At 39.5% G+C, this 19892-nt stretch overlaps 1 protein-coding gene across 8 annotated transcripts in view; it reads right to left on the reverse strand.

The window, feature by feature from the left end:
• Positions 1-19892, reverse strand: part of EBF1 (EBF transcription factor 1) — a 276666-nt gene that overhangs the window by 71955 nt on the left and 184819 nt on the right. The gene's annotated exons all lie outside the window — the stretch shown is intronic.

A 19892-nucleotide genomic window follows, 5' to 3' on the forward strand; every position in this document is an offset into this window, starting at 1 on the left:
CCCTCCTCTCATTCACTGGGCAGGGGAGGCAGGCGTGGACCTGGGAAGCAGGAGGGAACTGGAAAGGGAGCTGTTGAGTCACCTTTAGCAGTGAGTGTTTCTGTGGGCACTGCTACAAACTTGCACCACTGGTGATGGAACACATGCATGGGGAGCAAACAGACCTTGTCCCTACCTACAAAAGGTTGTAAGTGTCAGGCACAAACTTTTCCACTACTTAAGCTGATGGGGATGCCAGCTCCAGTGAAAAACACAAACACACGCAGGCAGAAGAAAAATCACAACCCTGCTCCAAACTTGGCAGAGCACAGCCGTTAACTTTTACATGAGCTAACAAAAGAAATATCCTAACATTACCGTCACAAAAATGTAGTGCGCACACAGAAGTAACTTCAAGATGTTTAATTTGGATTCAAGTTACTTGCATAAAACTGTACATAAAAACCATTGCAAAGCCCAAAACCAAATGCTTTCCTTTCAACCGAGCTCACAGCAATGGATTTACAGTGAAAGCAGCTTTTCAAAATGCCATCTAGCCTTTTCACAGAATCAAACTTTTTCATAAATAGGAATTAAAATCATTTCCAAATTACACCCTTGCCAGTATTTCCAGTTGATTATGGACATACACACCCCACAATAAAACCCAAAGATAATCAGTTTCCCATGTGTCAAAGAATGAGTTACTTTTCTTAAAGACTACAAATAGCATTTTTTTCCTAAATACCAGTGAATAAAAAAAAGTTTGAGATCATAAGCCATAAACAGAAAACATATGCAGACTTCAAATTATAGATTCAATTCGTCTTTAAAATTAATGCATGATACTGTTCTGGAGTCCGAGGTCCTCACTAAACATCTTGCTATTTATCTTGTAATGTTCTTTGCAGTATCTACACTGCACTCAGAGGTGCAAGGCGCTGCACGGTCTGTGCTCCCTCATGTATTTGATTCTGATACTTTATACTTGTATGCACTTAATATTAAATACGTGACAAGCCCCATGGCAACCAGGGGGACTTTGAGCAGACACTCAAGTCCTTGTGCTGAACTGGGGCTGTGGATTGTTCACTGGGACACTTTTGTCTGCAAAGTCAATGCAATCACTCACATGTGTAATTTTATTTAAATATGTAGCAATTATGCTGAATCAGTGCCTCACCGAAACTGCTGGCAACAGCCCAGGACATCTCCTCTGAGGCTGAAACGTCAGGAGCAGTGCAGGTTAGCGCCTTTTGCAAGCACTACCTGAGAAGCAGTGAGAGTGCTGTGCGTTACCAAAAGATTTCAGGCCATTATTTTCCCTTGGGAGCAGTAACATAAACCAGTGGGACATTATAACTTTCCCCACAGAACTTCTCTTTTGTTAAAATGCAAGTGTCTGTAAAGACTGGAAGGGCTGCACAAAGGTGCTGCTCCACAAGAGAAGCTGCCCTGAAGGGCTGCATCCCAAAGAAGCCTGAGGAGACATCCTGAGGGAGGCACATCCAGACTGCTGCTTGTTCTTGAAGACACAAAATATGTTTATACAATGACATATTTGCAACAGCCAGTGTCATTGGGATATTGGTCTTACTAAAACTTTGCCCTTCCCAGGTCCTTTCCTTGGAGCTCCAGGAAGGAGGATGGAAGAAGCAAGTCTCGTTTGAGAGCATCACCACAGGTAATGTTGGGAAGAGGGCAAGGTAATGACCTCAGCTCTATTTATGCCCCTGGTACAAATGTCTGGCCAGCTCAGGCCCTCAGTTCTTCATACTTCTTCTGTTAATCATTTGGCAACTTTCAAAGCACTGTCTGGAAGGTGTTTACTTCTACGCAACCTTAGAAAAACAGAGCTAGGCAAAATAATCTTTTCACTGGAGACCTTGATTTTTCTACATTTTGTTTTGATCACAAGAGAAACCAAAATACAGAACATTTATTTTTTTTTCAGAATACGAAGTTCCAGAATCTCTATCTGGAATTAACTGTTAACACTTTTTAATATTTCCAAGAAAAACAAAATATTTTGTTTCCAAATATTATCATTTCACATGTCCTTCTGTAACACCAGCATCATTTCTAAAATGGTGTTTTAAAAAGAAATTTTTTAAAAGTTACATAAAATTTAGGGGTTTCTGTAGTAAAAAAGAGATTTTAGTTGAAGTCTGAAACTTCACTGTGTTGTGATTTAACCCCAGCTGGCGATTAAGCATCACACAGCCAGTCCCCCCACCCTAGTGAGATGAGGGAGAGAACTGGAAGAGTAAGAAGTTAGAAAACTCATGGGTTGAGGTAAGAACAGTTTAGTAGCGAAACAGAATAATAACAAATTGTAATGAGATGGAAAATAACAAAGAGAGAGAAGTAAAACCCAAGAAAGATAAGTGATGCAGATGAAAAAACCTGCCCCCTAGTTTATGTACAGCTCATGGCATGATATGGTATGGAACACCCCTTGGTCAGTTGGAGGCAGCTGTCCCAGTCACGTCCCAGCCTGCTCACTGGTGGGGCAGTGAGAGAAGCAGGAAAGGTCTCGATACTGTGTAATCACTGCTCAGCAGTAACTAAAACACTGATGTGTTACCAACATTATTTTCATCCTAAACCCAAACCACAACACTACACCAGCTACTAGGAAGAAAATTAACTTTATAGAATCATAGAATCACCAGGTTGGAAGAGACCCACCAGATCATCGAGTCCAACCATTCCTATCAAACACTAAACCATGCCCCTTAGCACCTCATCCACCCGTGCCTTAAACACCTCCAGGGAAGGTGAATCAACCCCCTCCCTGGGCAGCCTGTTCCAGTGCCCAATGACCCTTTCTGTGAAGAATTTTTTCCTAATGTCCAGCCTATATCTCCCCTGGTGGAGCTTGAGGCCATTCCCTCTTGTCCTGTCCCCTGTCACTTGGGAGAAGAGGCCAGCACCCTCCTCTCTACAACCTCCTTTCAGGTAGTTATAGAGAGCAATGAGGTCTCCCCTTAGCCTCCTCTTCTCCAGGCTAAACACCCCCAGCTCTCTCAGCCGCTCCTTGTAAGACCTGCTCTCCAGCCCCTTCACCAGCTTCGTTGCTCTTCTCTGTACTCGCTCCAGAGCCTCAACATCCTTCTTGTGGTGAGGGGCCCAGAACTGAACACAGGATTCGAGGAGCGGTCTCACCAGTGCCGAGTACAGAGGGAGAATAACCTCCCTGGACCTGCCAGCCAAAGCCAGGAAATCTGATTAAAAAAATGTAGTGAAGGACTTCACACCAGTTCTAACAAAGGCAATAAAGTGTACGTGATTGATAACATGAACGGATTTTAAGTTCAGAGAAGAATTATAACATAAAAGAATAATTACACATCCTTGTACATATAAACATTTTTTAAAATGAAGAGCTGGTGGTCAACTACAGCCAGAATAAAGAGAGCTTGGTTGCCTAACTCTCAGGTAAGATTTTAAGGCGCTTTGGTGTGAGTATATTACACTTGCTGCAGGTTTTCAGAATGATCATTGGACTGGGGAAAAACTAAATACTACTCCTCCAACTGCTGGCATGGACCTTGCAGCTCCTCGCTGAAGGTGATGTGGTCACATCCTCCACCTGCTGAAATGGCCTAACGGTTATGAGTCTTAATGAGCCGATCTCCTTCTTTGCATAATATCAAGGCAAATCAGCATTAACATCTGACATGTTTTATTGTGCTGTTCCTGCAGTTTGAGTTAACAGATATGGATTGCAGAGGGAGGCACTGCAATCCCAAACTTATTGAAGCCAACGGGAATTTCGTCACTAACTTCAAATCTAATCCCTCTATCAATAAATTTTAAGAATTTATGAAAACCATAATGACTTTCAAGGGAAACAACGTCCTTTTGACATTTTCATCTTTCCTCAAAATACACATTGTTAAAATCTTATCACCTTCCTAAAAAGGATGGTAGGTACCAGCTTCAGCACACAGGCAGCAAAAAGGAAAAGTTTTTTTGTTGTGTGCTGCGTGTGCCAGTGTGTTCCTGTGCTCCCCTAGCTACTGATATACAGGGGATTTTTCTTCCTTCAAACTGTGACAATAAAATGATTACCCCACCACAGTTTAGCATAATGGTTCAGAAATGCTCGTGGCATATTGCAGAGTTAAAGTGGAAATTATTAGGTAGCTCTTCTTTGTTATAATAATGATCACTCCACAAATAAAAGCTCTTCTCCCAAAGGTACTGCAAGGCACAAAATGCTAATTCTGAAGATTATGTGTGCGCTTTTATTAAATATTACTATGCCCTGTCTGTTTGAGGGCTTCACTGCTCTGATTGTTTTATGAGTGCCATGTTAATGTCAGCCCCATCTTGCTAGCAGCAGGCACACATTTTAGCTTTTGTATGAGAGTTGATCAAAGGCCGCGTGCTGAGGGAATTGCTGAGAAAACACGGACAAGCGATAAAAATCTAGCAGATTAATTGGTTTAAATTTCATTTCAGGGCGTTGAACTTTGGCTCAGGACACTAATACTACGCTACCAGTCAGGGTCTAATTACCACATTTCCAATTTTCCTCTGAACAGTGCTTGGAAGGGAGAATAATAACAGTACTAATAATACTAATAACAATAATAATAACAACAAAACAACAGCGATAATGTCTCCTTATAGCTTTGTGTACATGTTTAACAACTAACTTTGTGTGCAAGCAATTGCACTAGGAAATCCCTCTCCCCCACATCAACACCCATCTGCCTTCTGAGCACTTCTATCTGCCTCCAATAGCACCTGAAGACAGCAGAAGTAAGACGCCTTCAGGAGCATCAAACATTTGAATTTACAGAATCAATGAGCTACCACTTCAAGTCTCCCATAAACATACACTCAAAATCTCATATTCATAATTAGGGATCTGCATTTATAAGCAGAGAGAGTGTCATATCCTCCAACAAAAATTATCTATTCCATTGATAGAAAACAGAGTCCAGACAAAAAAAAAAACGTATTTACCACAAAGTTTATGGGTGGCCTTGGAATAAGGGTTAATTGAGCTTAGAGGTACATGTTCACTGAGGTGAATTAGTGGGATGCACAGCTATTAGCAGGGCTCTGGGACTACTCTTATTTAGTCTCTGAAATGTATTTGTGCTATGATTAATATCCAGTTTGTGCTGGTGACTGTAAGAATGACCTCGCCTGCAGTTTTTATTGTGAAGCATGGTTTCATCCTCCATTATTCCATAGATGAGGCTCTTACAACATTTGCTGCATCACAACAGAAGCTTAAATGATAGGGTACATGCTTTTATTTTCCTTTGCTTTAAGAGTATTGTGACACGCAAGGAGAGTTGCATAAAGGCAGCAGAAACTGAGAATTCAGAGAAATAGGGAATTTATGTCTCATCTTAGAGGAAGTACAGAAAATAACTGGAGTTTAATTTAATTGTCCTTTCTTTTCTTGGGTAAAACCTAATTCCAGTCTAAATATATGAATGAGCCACAGATTAGCCCACAGTTTATGGGTCTGATCCTGCAACTTGTTAAATGCTTTTGCCAAACTACCGATTTCCAGAATGTCAAGACAAATCAGCTTTAAGCGCTCAAAACCCATGTCTTATTGAAATTGTGATTCAACAAACCACTTAAGTTAGTGCTTAAAAACCCAGTCAAAGAAGTTGCAGAACAAGGAACCAGATTTTTTAAGATAGTTGGGCAGTGCTCAGCGCAACACTGCCAAAAGCTGCGTAATGTATACAGAACTGGGTTTTCCCACTTCAAAACCCACTTAGATTACATGTAGACCACCCCGTACAGTGCAGAGGTCAACCAAACCAACATGAGAACTAGCAGTATCAGAACCAAAACATTAAGCAAATATGCTCATTTCATGAACTGAGCTGCTATGTCTACTCAGTGTTCCAGAGTCAAATGGAACAGCAACTCAGTGCTAACTCTGGGATTTCTACAGCATTCTTACATACTGCACAGCTATTGACATACATAAGAGTCTGCAACTCTCAACAAGGCAGTGCCTACAGATGGTCTGAGCTAAATTCCCTTCCCACAGCATTTCAGAGCCAAATGTGTGCGGCACTTGTTGGGATATCAGGGTCTTTTGGATCAACATTTTTAGTTCGGAAAGGTGTGTTTCTCCTCAAAAAACTGGAGAAAAACATTATTTCTTTCTTACAGCCTTACACAGGTGTTATACAAGGAGGGGTCGGAACATTTATTCCTTTCACAGAATCATAGAATGGTTTGGATTGGAAGGTACCATGAAGGCCATCTAGTCAAATCCCCCTGCAGTGAATCATCATTGCTTATTGTAGATTTTCCACGTTAAGCATTTTAATACATTGCTTTTACCTTGGGAGTTATCAGAACTAAAAATGATAGTTCTCCAAAATTTGCCAGCTTGACAGAACGAACCAAATATTTTGGCAGGTTTTGAGTTTGGATGGGCTTGTTTAAAAAATAATTTTGCCATTCCTGACAAGTAGGAGTTGTCATTGTCTGCTCACCTTCTTTAAGCATGCTGAAAGTTAGGACCCCAAGAACTCTGTGTGCCCACACAATGGTATCATTCCAGTCCTGTATGCAGAGACACTGCTGGAGCTGAATACAGCACAAGCATTTGAAGGCAGCTGAACTTTTTCCAAACCAGCCTGGATGGGAAACTGCAGAGGACCATCCCAAACAGTTAGTCGTAGACACTTCAGAGAAAGGGAATGTGGCAGAGGTTTTACATATTGTACCACAGCATTAAATCTTCACTCTAAAGCTAAACAATGCGTTTGTTGTTTATCTTACTAAAGTGATGATCTTCCTGCTTTCCTTTTTCATATCGCAGCCTGTTCTCTTTCCTGTTCTCTCCTGACAATAAGCAGCTGCTATGCAGGAAACACGGTAACAGAGGTTTCCCTCTTGAGGAGATAACTCACACAGCTTTGTGCAACACAGGCACGAGGATGTGATGCCCCACTCCCTATTCCAAACTGCCTCCTTTACAGCATCTTGATACTTGGGACTTACCATTTACAAGCTTTAAAGATTACAACACCCTGACAAAAATGGCAACCTCCTCCGGGTTCTTCATAACGTCTGCACTGGGTGAAATCACCAAATCAAAAATACAAGCACCATGCAATAGCTCCACTCTGGGGGAAGGGAGGGAATGTTGCCTTTGTTTCTGTTGTCAAGCGGTGAAATTAAAGGTATTGGCTGTAATTTTCTGCCTAACATTTCAGATGCTCAACTCCCATTAATGGGAATTGAAAATGTAAATTACTTGGTGTAATATTCCACCTAAAATCAATACTTAAGTCAATCTTTCTCTTTTATCCTTCCCAATACCTCAGCAAGCAAAGTTAAGTCAAAAGCAATAGCATACAGGGGGCTAAGGTGTGATACACACATGGGATTACATCATTTTATCTGAATGAGGACTTTAAATGCTTTGTTACTAAAACAGTGAAAAAATCCTACACACCTCTCCCATTTCAATGGCTTCCTACTGATTTCACTTCCGCTGATAAAGTTACAGAGTCCAGCTAAGCCAACACAACTATTTTAAAAACAATAAACACGTCCAGAAAGGAGATTGCATCTGTTTAAGTGCATTAAAGTTTAAAAATAGTTGCACTGATGCAATTTCTCTGTGAGGATAAGGTCAACCTTAAGAATGGAAATGCAAAATGTGCAATTTAAATCAACCCTAAAAGTTTGTCCAAACAAACATCGTTGCATAGCTTGCATACCCCAAAATCTACTTAATCTAACCTAAAAGAATGGCAGGAGGGCGCTAGTTCTAAATTCATATTTTGGTTCCCCATCACTCTGGTCTCATTTTCTCTTTTACTTTCCATCAGTAAATTAACAAAACTGTGAATGTCTCTAGAGTCAGAATATATGACTAGATAAAAGCTCCTGGGCCATAGCATCCCATCCCTGCAAGGTACAAAAAGCTCAATATCCAAAGCATAATAGCAGCAAGCCTTGATGTTCAGATGCGCATTGGTATGTTACGGTGACAGTGGTAAGGTTTAGCCAATGATACACAGAAACTATTCTAGATGAAACGTAGAGTTCAACCTAAATCTAAATTCTCATTCACCTAAACTAAATATGAGCATCAATTAAACTCTTATGGAATCTTTCTCTATCACAAACTAAAAGAAAAGATCTCCATCCCCTCAAAATCAATTAAACATCCTCACTATATTATAAAGCACAAAAATCAGCAGCTCACCTGAGACGGATCTTACAGCAAACAGATTTTATCTCATCCTGATAAAAACGAGAGCTCAAACTAAAATTTATTTCTAACTGAAGTCTCTTTGTTCAACAGAATTGAGAAAGTTTGCCCACAACAGAAAGCTTGCAGTAATTGTCTCGGAAACAGAATGACCTGCAGTTGTGGCAGGGAAAGGCAGTGCCCATAATCCCGTTTCTTCAAAGGAAATTCAAGTAGCCTAACAGCTCTTATTCCTCGTCTGATTTCTCACACAAATCACACAGTGCTCTCTAATGCAATTTTCTAGAGTTTGAGAATCATAAAGTCAAATACGAACAAGTCTAGTGGAAAATCTGTGACGCTAATCTTGGCCTATGTTGTATTTTTAACAGACAGTGAATTTGTGTGCCGGATTATCCAGATGGCCGTACAGGAATCATCCTGATAGGATTAAACCTTTGTGCTGAACTCTGCTCCATCTGTTCTAGGAGGTTTGCCTATCGTTATTGGAATACGAATGTTCAGCCTATGTCTAGCATCACAAACAAAAGCGCCTGTTTACCACACACACGCACACATATGTATATGCGCACAAACAAATCCTTGAATACTTGAATAGTAACGTGAGATGAAGTTAGCCTGAAGTTTACCACTGAAGAAACATATTGGTTTTATTATTCATTTGAAGAACAAAGTATACAATATCTAGATTCAAACAAAAAAGCATTTTTGTTGTTGTTCTGGGACTTGTTCAATTCATTAAACCATAATACTGTCATAAATTTATAGATGAAGGCATGACGAAACATAAAGCAGCAAGGCTCTTCATCTTTGAAATCTATTAGTGCATGAGAATGTATGACACAATCACACTTTGAAGATATGGTTAAATATTCCAGATTACAAACCAGCCAACAACAAAACACATGTGTGCACACAGCGCTGGTAGCTGTTATTCGCATCTCAATCTAGTCACAGACCAAGAACAAAAAAAGTAATAATCAGTCCCAGTACAAGAAAAGCTTATTCCCATTAATGTTGCTTTCTAATAATGACAGTCTTCTGCATTCATTGTTTCAGCTTGCCAGATGCAGCACAGATCCATATTTACCATGTGCAAAAATTGCGCTCAGGCTGTCTCCATGACAGGTTACGTGGAGCTGCCAATGGAGAGACCAAGGCCTGATGGATGGCCTCAGGTTTCCAGGCCCTCAGCCAAGGGAAATGGTAGGGAATCTTCTGCTAGAAACGCATCCCAGCTATCAGAAGGCTTAACTAAATTGCTGACTTGGCCAGAAATATACTACAAACTAATGATAACCTGAGATGGGAAAGGTGGATAAGAAAAATAAATAAAATAATTCTATTATTATTATTATCATCATCATTAGTGAATTTTGATTTAGGAATGCAATACAATACTCAGCCTGTGTTTGTGATGGCAGGAGAACAGCAATGGAGGCAAAGTAACCTGAATTGCATTTCAAGCAGAAGTTTTGATTGCACTGCGAAGACTGAGACCCCCTTGTCTATCCAGTGCAGTGTCTTTCAGACCGTTTCCTCCTCTGTTCTCTGTGCTGTGCTGAATGTTTGAGGTGCTAAGGGACATGGTTTAGTGTTTGATAGGAATGGTTGGACTCGATGATCCGGTGGGTCTCTTCCAACCTGGTTATTCTGTGATTCTGTGAATGAAAGGTCAAGCGCCCCCTCCCAGCCATTTAGACTTCACTTGCAAAAACACAGCACAAAAATATATTTATAGTTCATAGTATCTGTCCAGCAGTGACACCACATAAAACCAGCACGCTGAAAATCTGAGGAGTGAATACTTTGGACTCAAGCCTACAACTGCTTAGAGAAGTTGTTCTTTCAATGTGTCTGATAAAGTCATGCTATGTTTTTATTTATTTATTTAAGGCCATATTCAGACCACCTACCTAAGTCATTGCAGCATGTAAAACGTCAGGCTCCAGCTCCGGCTGCGTAAGTGAGATTGCCTAAACTAGGATCCTATTTCCACTATACAAGGAGCAGACACCTTTGGAGTCTGGAGATCCAGGAGCCCTGCTCTGGCTCCCGAAAGTATCAAGGGACTCCAGCAAGACAATATCATAGGTAGGAAGCAGCCAGAAGCAACCCTGTAAAAATATCTGCAGATGATATTGAACAGGTACCTGACTCCGGGCTTTCCAGCAGGCATCTCTGCTCAGACTCAGGGCTGAATGAGGAGGCAGCACTCACTGTTGCCTTCAAGGTCACAATTCCAGGATGTGGATAATTTTCTCTAAAGGTCCCCTAATCAGAGTTGTTTTACCTTTCAGTTCCACAGTGGGCCAAAACCTGGTCAGAAATATTCCCTTGCTTCATCTTCTCAAAGAGCCCAGGAAGCTGACCAATGCTCTCACCTGAACGTACTGCAGTGAAGTACTGTGACCTCAAACCTTAATCAACAAGCTAAAGATGCACTCAGGTTTGCAATTTACCTCTGAGTGTTAGCCTTCCCTCTCAGTGAGATTAGGTAACACCAGACCTATGACTTCCATATGCAAGCTTGGATTTTCAGATGCAAGTTCTCTCTTCAGTCTCCAGCAGCAGGGGAGATCTAGCACGTCTGCTGCCATTTCACAACCCATACACAGACTTCTGTGGGAAACTTGCTATGATTTTTCATCAGATACAGAACCTCTGAGAGCTGCTACAAAGCCATAATGATAACGTATTAACCAAACATAATTAATTTTGAATTTTCTTCTACCCCCATTGCTAACAGACACTGATGGTAGTACAGTAAGAAGCATACAGGTTCTTATGGCATTTGGGACCAGGTTTTTGGAAACACACAGCTATCCAGTGCTTCCAGTAAGCACCTAACGGAATTTTCAAAGTACCTGGCAGATGGGAGTAGAGTTTTGAAAATCCACTAAATACCTACCCATAGCTTTAGGCACATTGGTGCTTTGAGAGTTTAGCTTTATGTCCAAGAATTTCCAAAAATATTGCTTTGGGGTACCTACACGTTTAAGTGACCACAAAAATGGATCAGAAGTTCAGAATGTCCTAAACACTCACGTTTTGAAGGACAGCACCTTGTTGAGCATCTCACAGTGGCCCTTGTACATTAACTTGCAGATCTAAATGTTTAAATTACTTTTGAAAAATAAATTTAAACTGCTAAATTGCAGACAAGCATTTCATGAAGCTTTATTCCTGATGTTTTTAATAAACTTCCTAACCCTACCCACTCCACTCAATGAGGTCATAAAGTAGCAATGCTTATATTACAGTCACTTTCATGCTAAAGATTTGTTTTGTCACAGACAGAACTATAAATTCATGGATTAAAGGTGGGAAGAAGAAAGGACTAATTGTGACACACAAAGCTTTCTGGTTATACTCAGCAAACAGTTGTGGCTGCAATTTTGAAAAAACACTACGAAGTTGTACCACTGACTTTAATGAAAGTACACTTTTCTCAATGCCATGCACTCCTGAAAATCTTGCGTTCTGGATTTGGGTCAAACACAAAGCCTATCTCCATTCCAGAATCAATTAGTAGTAGTAGATTTTTATTTTTTACCACTAACATTAATAATTTTCATATGGCAACCCAGATTAGAATAACCACTCCAGATATCCCACCCTGGTGGGTTCCATTTTTTTGTATCAATTTCCTGGTTTATGCTATTAACTCATTTCCCTCAGATGTGGAGGAGCTTTGTCAAATAATTTTGGTGGGGAAACATTTGTCAGGCATCCCACATGGACAGCAAGAGAGACATTTGAATCCTCGCAGTGGCCTTCTCCCAGTTCAATGAGTAGATGTCCAGCCTGAGATGCAGAAATGCCAAGTTCATGATTTGTGAAGTTTTCTCATCAGAGTAATAAAAGTGACAATTTGGTGGAAAATTTTCATCTAAACAAAACTTTTAACCTGCCCTTGTTTGCAGTCAGCTGATTCACAGCTATGGACATAAATTCCATGGGAAAAGAGACCTTTCATAATCATCAGTTGCTTTAGGGCATTCAGATACTGGTTTGCCTATCATGAAGCATTTGGAAGTGTCCAGATACCTGCAAACTGCTGTGAATACAGTCTTTTGATAATCATGGCCTTTTATGACATCCCGTTGAATGCTCAAAAAAATCACTATTGGCCTTGATTTACAAATCACAATTCACAAAATCCTTCCCTTTGTACTCTGCTCAGATCAGCAGGGGACTAGAGTGAAGAAAAAAAAAAAATGTTTTCCCAATGTAACAACAACAAAAGTATCCTATAATAAAAAAGTTAAGTTGAAGGAAATTGGTCAAAAATAATAATAATCATGTTACAATGATACGATGTTTTGTAATGTGCTGGTGTGCACATTTTGGAAGATTGGGAAAACAACGTCTGGCAAAACTTCACTGCCATACGGTGCGGTATATCTCAAACATTTCTCTAATCCTAATGTCATTCGTCTCCCTTATGATGCCATTGTATTAGTGACATGGTGGCCAACAAAGAAAATTGAAATGTAATGAATGCTCATTATCTATGAATATTCATTGCCTATTTGAGTGCCACTGAAGGTTCTCCTGTACTGGTAGCTGCAAAGTTTCTGCCAAACAGAGTAGCTAAGGTTTTTCTACTTGCCTAACTGTCCTCTGATTCCTCCAAGGTCTGCAGAGAAACCTCAAACCTTCAGAAAGTGGTTGGTCTAACTCTCCAAGTAAGAGTCAGCTCTAACGGTGGCTGGAATTTTTTTCCATCTGAACTTTTTTCCCTTATCTTTTTGCTATAATAAACCAGGTTTTTTTCACACAAATCTGTATCAAAATCTGTATCTGCATTTCTTTTTGCAGTTTTTGGAGCACAAAACCAGCAAGCTCCTGTGGGAAAGTCACAAAATGCACTCTATCTTCTTCCATGTACTATCTTTCCATGAATTCACGACACCTTCATAACAACAGAGCGTAACGACATACCACAGCTAGACATCATTTAGGTACTCTGGGGGAAGGGTTGTTTTATATTTCATTTATTTGAAAAACAAAAGGCAGCTGCTCATGTGTAGAAACTGCCACACCTTATCTTTTTAAAATCAAGGTGTCTCCCACATCCATTGTGGCATTTTTTTCCTTTTTCAGTTATGTGTGAGACTAGATTCCTGATAAGTGACCGTCAAGCAGAAATCCTTCCTAACTGTGGTAACTGAAGTGGCCAAACTTGACTTTTCTGGAGCTATTTCCACAGACATTATGTAACAGCAACCCATTTTAATAAAGACTAGAATACTTCAAATGGCACCTCTTAAGTCTCTGGTGACATGTCAGCAGCAGGTTTAGTACTCATATGTTATGAAATAATATATAAATAATGAAAAAAAAATCACAAACTCAAACTTCTTTCTTCATAATATATCTACAGCCTAACTGCAGAACTGAAATCCTGCAATCTCTTCACCCAAATCAACCATTAAAAATCCGCACCCCGCAAAAATTGTTTCAACCTTGTTTTCATTTAGCCTCAAACTAAAAATAAATTTTGAAACATCGGAATATTCTAAGCTTTTGAGTACGTCTCCTTAAGGGCTGATGTACGGCCCTGACAAGTAGAAACTGAAGATTTTCTGCTTTCTGTTTGGTGTGACTGGTTGTGAGAAGCACAGCTCCACCCACCCACCCACCCAGTTCTTGTGAAATTCTCTGTAAAGAGGAAGCAGGGGTCTGGACCTGCAGATACCCTTTACTGGTGAAGATCAAAAATAAAGGAAAAAAAAAAGACACCAGCATAATTCAACAGGGCATAATTTAGTTAACACAGTTTTAGCAACCTAAATTAGAGCTGTATGAATGCGAGAACTGCTGTATTTTGCTAACCTGATGGATCCCAAGATTTTAATCCTAAGGGATCATTTTGATCACACAGCCTGACACCCTGCATAGCACCCTTCCGAGCGCCTCATCTAGCAATTCCTGGGTGAGGAATTACTCAAACCCTTAACCTCTCTCTGACCTGTAGAATACTTTTTAGGAAGATACCAAGTCCTGACTTAACTGTTGCAACCTGCAGAGATCTTGCCACAGTTTTGGCAATTTAATTCAATGGTCCCTAGAGTTAAAATCCTGTTGATATCATACTGACATCTTTATCTACATTTCTCTATAGTGAAACACTTTCCAGCCATACTTTGTCTGTTCAGAAGGACAAATGCTCTAGCTCCATCTGAGCACACACACTGGACTAATCCAGCCCCGGTGTGCTCACTTATATTAGAAACATACAGTAAATCCACATGGCAGCAAAGAGGTTAATATTAAATGTTCAGCAAGGTCAAGCTTCAAGAACACATAACAAGCCATTATGTAAAAAATTGCCTGAATTTATGAGTCACTGCATTTATGAAGGAACTGATATGAAAAAGACAACTTGGCAAAGTAAAGAAAATTATTTCCAGCTTGAAGTTTTGCAATCCTTCAGTATATCAAGGCTCACTTGCTGTTATTACTATCCATGTTGTGCAATGTTCTGAAAGTCACATTTTTTCCCCTGTGTATGCATAGAGATGTCCAACAACCCTAGGTATTCTTCCCTCATAGAAAATAAATTAGAAAGGAGACGTAACTCAGAATAACATACAGGATCCCCTCAAGTAGAGTGGTAGAATCCTAATATTTTTTTTCAATATTTCCCTTCTAAATAATAAATCAAGCCCACTACATTTCTCTAGATGGAACGATATGGTGTAGAAAAAGCTTGTGTGTTTATATTTTTCACATAATCACAAAAACATTCTTAAGTGAAGCACTAAGATATAACAGGTGCTTCCACCTATAGATGAAATGAGTAAAAAATTAAAATTTCTTTGTTTAAATGTGGCCAGTTTGTGAATGCAATTGTCCCTAACATTGATTATGGCCTGAATCTATAGCACCTAAGGATAAAAAGTATCAAGTTTTGAAGATTAACCTTTCTCAACTCACTAATATTTTTCTGTCAGTATTGTGTCTTGTATTAGGAATTTCATTAACTAGCATGGACCCATGCAACACCAAGGGATTAAATGTTGAAAATGGAGCTGATAGGGGCGTCCTTCTCATGACTCTCTGTACTGCCAAAAACGTAGTGGTTAATGTTGTGTCAAAGCCACTTACAGCACAAGAACCAGGTCATTAAGTCAGATTTCTGAGCATCTTTCAGTAATCAACTGGTGCGCTCAGTACATTCACTAAATTCAAGGAATGTTCTTAACAATTCTGTTTCCGAATACACTTAAAAGCACTCAGTTTCAAAGCTTTATTTTAAAGATTATCCACTCAACAGTCTATAAGGTGGGGAAAAACTTTCCCTTTTGAATGAACAAAATAGAAAACACCTAACCAGCTAAGACACAGCACAGCAATCATTTTGCTTTCAAATCTGAAAGTTTAGTGAAAAATCTGTGCATGTGCTACTGTGATGACTGTGGGCTCTCAAATTGCCCAGGATGGGCAGGATTCACAAGAAAAGCTCTTTAAATGCCCCACTGCTGATGAGAGGATCTACCTGATATATCCAGCTGAGGCACAGCAACTACTACTCTTCACTTACCATCGAAGGTTTTGCACCTGCAGACAGCAAACGGTTTGAATCACTCATTACTACCATGAACTAAAACGGCACAGTAAAATCTTGACTGTCTCATGCACCTTAATAGAGGGATCAAATAATGCAGCCATGCACATCATTTCCAGTATGAGGCAGACACTAATATGGTTTTGTTATATAATGACCTATTTTAGATACATACATACATATAGCTTTATATATAACATATTAAAATAACGGCAAGACAGTGCTTTTGAAATCATGGTTGTGTCCGCTCCCATCTGCAAATTCTGACATCATGTCTTATAATTTGTCCTTATTTCTACCCTGCATCTTTCCCCGTCTGCTGCTGCTGAGCTGACTCAGAACCAAACCACCAGCAAACCTCACCATCACCTAAGGGAGGAAAAGAAAAAGAAATAAAACTGTCCCTTTAAAAACCCAAGCATTTAAGCTGCTTGACAGTCGTCTTCCTGACAAGGCCACTTGAATGTATTCAGGAATATTTGCATAAATGCTCACAGTGAGTTCACCGTGGCAGCTAGCACTAATGGTACATAAAGTAATTTAGTCACTTCTCTTAGGCATCCTGTCAGGGTGATAAGCACCCCCTCTTTGCCTTGTTGCATATTAGATCATTAGATAATAAAGTGTTAGAGCATGCAAACTGACAGGGTCTCAGGGACTATCATTTTTCGAGGGCATTGCATTCTGCCAGTGAGGAAAAATAATAGAGAAACTGATGCTGCAATTGGTTTTACATTCTTGTGAAGCCATTTAAAGATTTGGGGGGGAAAAGAATTTTTACTTTGCAGTGAAATGAGAGTTTTAACTGGAAATTTTGCAGACATCTGCAGTGGTGGACTTCATGCTGATAATTTGCAAAGGGTTGTTGCAAACCCTGTCAGAATTTCCCCCCTTCTATAAGCTAGTCACTTAAATTACATTGGAAGGTTTTCCTTTTAAATTTGACACCCTGGGACGAACTGCAAGCTGAAATATATTCTACTGGTTGGGGCCTATTGGCTCTTCACTATACTTCTTACTATATATGTACAATTTAGCAAGGTCAACCACATTGGCTTTTTAGTTTACCATAAATATAAAATGTGAAGATCCAACTATTTGTGAATGAAAAAGTGATAATTATTGAAAACCACAGATTACCGTGGCTTACCCTATTTATACCACACAGGCATGTATGAAATAATTGGCCTCTGCCAGCTATTACTTTTGAAAGATAGAAATATTTATTTGAACTATGAGCATCTTAACCCACTGGTTTCAAGAAGGACAGTGTGTGGATATGAAACCATGATCTAGGTTCCTAGTTATATTCAGAGAGACAAGCTACGAAAAGAAACTTTTATTTTACTGTCTGACAAGCAAAATATAAATAGAGATGTGTTGAATGTCCCAAATATAATCCAGGCTACCTGCTAATGAGATGGTAAAACCCAAATGTCAAGACACCAGGCTAGTGAGTTGGTTTGGGAGGTAAAGATTTCTTACCACCTTTTTGGCACCCAAAATCTCTTTTAGGTGTCACAAACTGCAACTTCATGTTTAAGAGCAGCATATTCCAACACAATTTTGTAAGGAAAAGTAATTTGGATATTGTCTAACTAAACCAGACAACGAGTATAACTTCTTGTTACATCCTCTCTCCCCAGTCCTCATCCAGTCAGGCATTCCTCTTTATTGTGATTGGCTATTTGTGTCAAACATCTAGGGAAGTACATGGGAATACATTCAGTTATATTAGAGTTAGATTCAGGCATATTAGAGTTAGATCCCAGCATTTAAAAGCCTACAGTCAGAAGTTGCTCACCAGAGCAATTAACCAGAGACAAACTAGCCATGACTACCTTAGCTTCCCATTTCACTTTTTACAGATTCCGTTCAGGTCAATCTGTCCTCCCCCACTGAGGGCAATAGAAAAGCTAGAAAGAGGAAAGAGAAACAAACTGCCTCTATTACTCACACTTGAAGATACTATCTCCAAGATAAAAAATCCAAAAATTGAAAAAAACTGGAATATTTCAGGACTCAAATTGAAAGTAAAAATGAATTTCAGTGGAGGAAACTTTCATCTGCTCCAATGGGTCTAAGGCTCATAGTGGTTACCCAAAATTCAACAGCATTAAGCCCAGACAAGACTTCCCCTATTTTTTGTTTTCATTCAGTTAAATGTTTTAGACATCTAATAACAACATTTATAACAGTCACTGGATTCTTGTTTTTATTCATTTTTCTTCCTGTCTCTTGGACTCAAACGTGCATAGAATTCTCAGAGAACTGGACTGAAGGGACTTAGGGCAAAAAGAGAGGCTTTATCAAGTCTTTGGTAAGAGTTCAACTTTGTAGTGTGGAGGTTCCTATGTAAAGGTAAGAATTTACTAGCAGTTACTTTATGAGGTTGCTTGACAGGTGCCTGAGAAAGTAGATAAGAAAAATCACCTTTCCCACAAAATATAGACATACAGATATATTGCAGATGTTGATTTTTTAATGTTAGCACAGTAACCAGGGTTTGTGGAGATATGTAAGCATGGCATTATCCTTTTTTTTGGTTTCTTTTTGCTAACAGAATCCCTTAGGTAGTAGGAGTGGGAGTGATAGATGTGGTAAAATGAGATGCTATTACACCATGCATGGGAATAAGAACATGTACATACGAGAAAGTACTACCTTGACCAAAAGCCTGCACTGAGGAGACTGCAATGAGGGAGGGGTGGGAAGAAAAGGTGATATCTACTTCAGTAGGGATATAAGAAAGAAATAGTGGGGTTTTTTTAAAAAATAAACTTAATGGAAGGATTACAAGTTGAACAGAAAGGTTTCATTTTGTTACATTCTGCCTTCTTGCTAATTAATAAAGACAGAATTCGTACATTCCTTACAAAAATTCAGCAAAAATTATGACAGCGGTTTGTTTATTAAATTAGGTTGTTGGCAGGATGAAAAAAAATTCTATAAGATGAATTATGGCTGAAAATGGCTCACAGCCTACATAAAATTTAGAGCTAAATAAATACAGATGTAAGTTATGTTTATATAATGAGAAACGCTGCTGAGCTAAGAATTTTAGGTTAGTAAGTGTGAACTACAGACCCGATTCTGCAAACACTTATCAATACCCCCAGCTTTACTGACACAAGAAGCCTCATTGATCCCAACAGGACCATATGTGCACATAATCTTAAATACATGCATAAGTGCTTGCAGGACTGAAGCCTGAAAGTATAAACAGAATAGAAAACTACGTCCACAGGAATCCACCGAGTAGTAGAAACCATTTGCCCATTTCTCAGTATTAATAATTTCTTTTAACATATCCAGTTAGCATTTTTATCAGTGGCATTGCCTTTCCCTGAGAAAATTTTATCTCGTTTCTTCAAACTCTTTGGAAAAAACAATGTCATTATTAATCAAATCCTTGGCAAATATTTGTGAAACAAACCAGCATAAAGGACTGGTGCCTTCCACACTCAAGTATTTCAATGGAAGCTGAGGGTACACAGCTCTTAGAGGGAGCAAACACATATTGAATTTAGGATTACTAACAGCTTTGAAGACAAAGAACTATTCCACCAAGCTGCAACAGGGAGAGGGGAGTGAAATGCTCTCTGTTTTTGTTTTGTTTTCCAGTAGTAGTCATCAACTTTGAGGACAAAGAGCAAAACAAAACATTAATCAAACCCAGATTTTTCAAAGTGCATTTGCACTCATCAACTCCCATTTTAAACACCTACAGCCACCGGCAGATGTTCTCTTCCAGGACCAGCTGGTCTTATGGAAAACATTACTGTCTCCCAGAATGCTTCCAGCCATGTGCCCCCATCCCACCCTTGCTGGGGTTTACTATTCTTTCAGAAAAGCCAGAAAAACTGCCTTGCACCATTTCGTCTTCAAACATTTCAGCAAAATAAGCCAGATTGACAAAAAGTTATTATTCAACTATTTAACTCAAACTTCTTTAGACTGAAAGAGACTAGGTAGCAAACAACCAACCATCTTAACTGGCATGTCCATGGTGGAGAACAGCCTGCAGCAGGAAGGAGAGACAAGCAGCTGTGGCATGCAGGGAAGAGCAACTTCCTTAGCTGGCACAGCTGGAGCCAGAAGAGAATATTCATC

This window comes from Phaenicophaeus curvirostris, chromosome 15, assembly GCF_032191515.1.
Source record: "Phaenicophaeus curvirostris isolate KB17595 chromosome 15, BPBGC_Pcur_1.0, whole genome shotgun sequence".
NCBI lineage: Eukaryota > Metazoa > Chordata > Aves > Cuculiformes > Cuculidae > Phaenicophaeus > Phaenicophaeus curvirostris.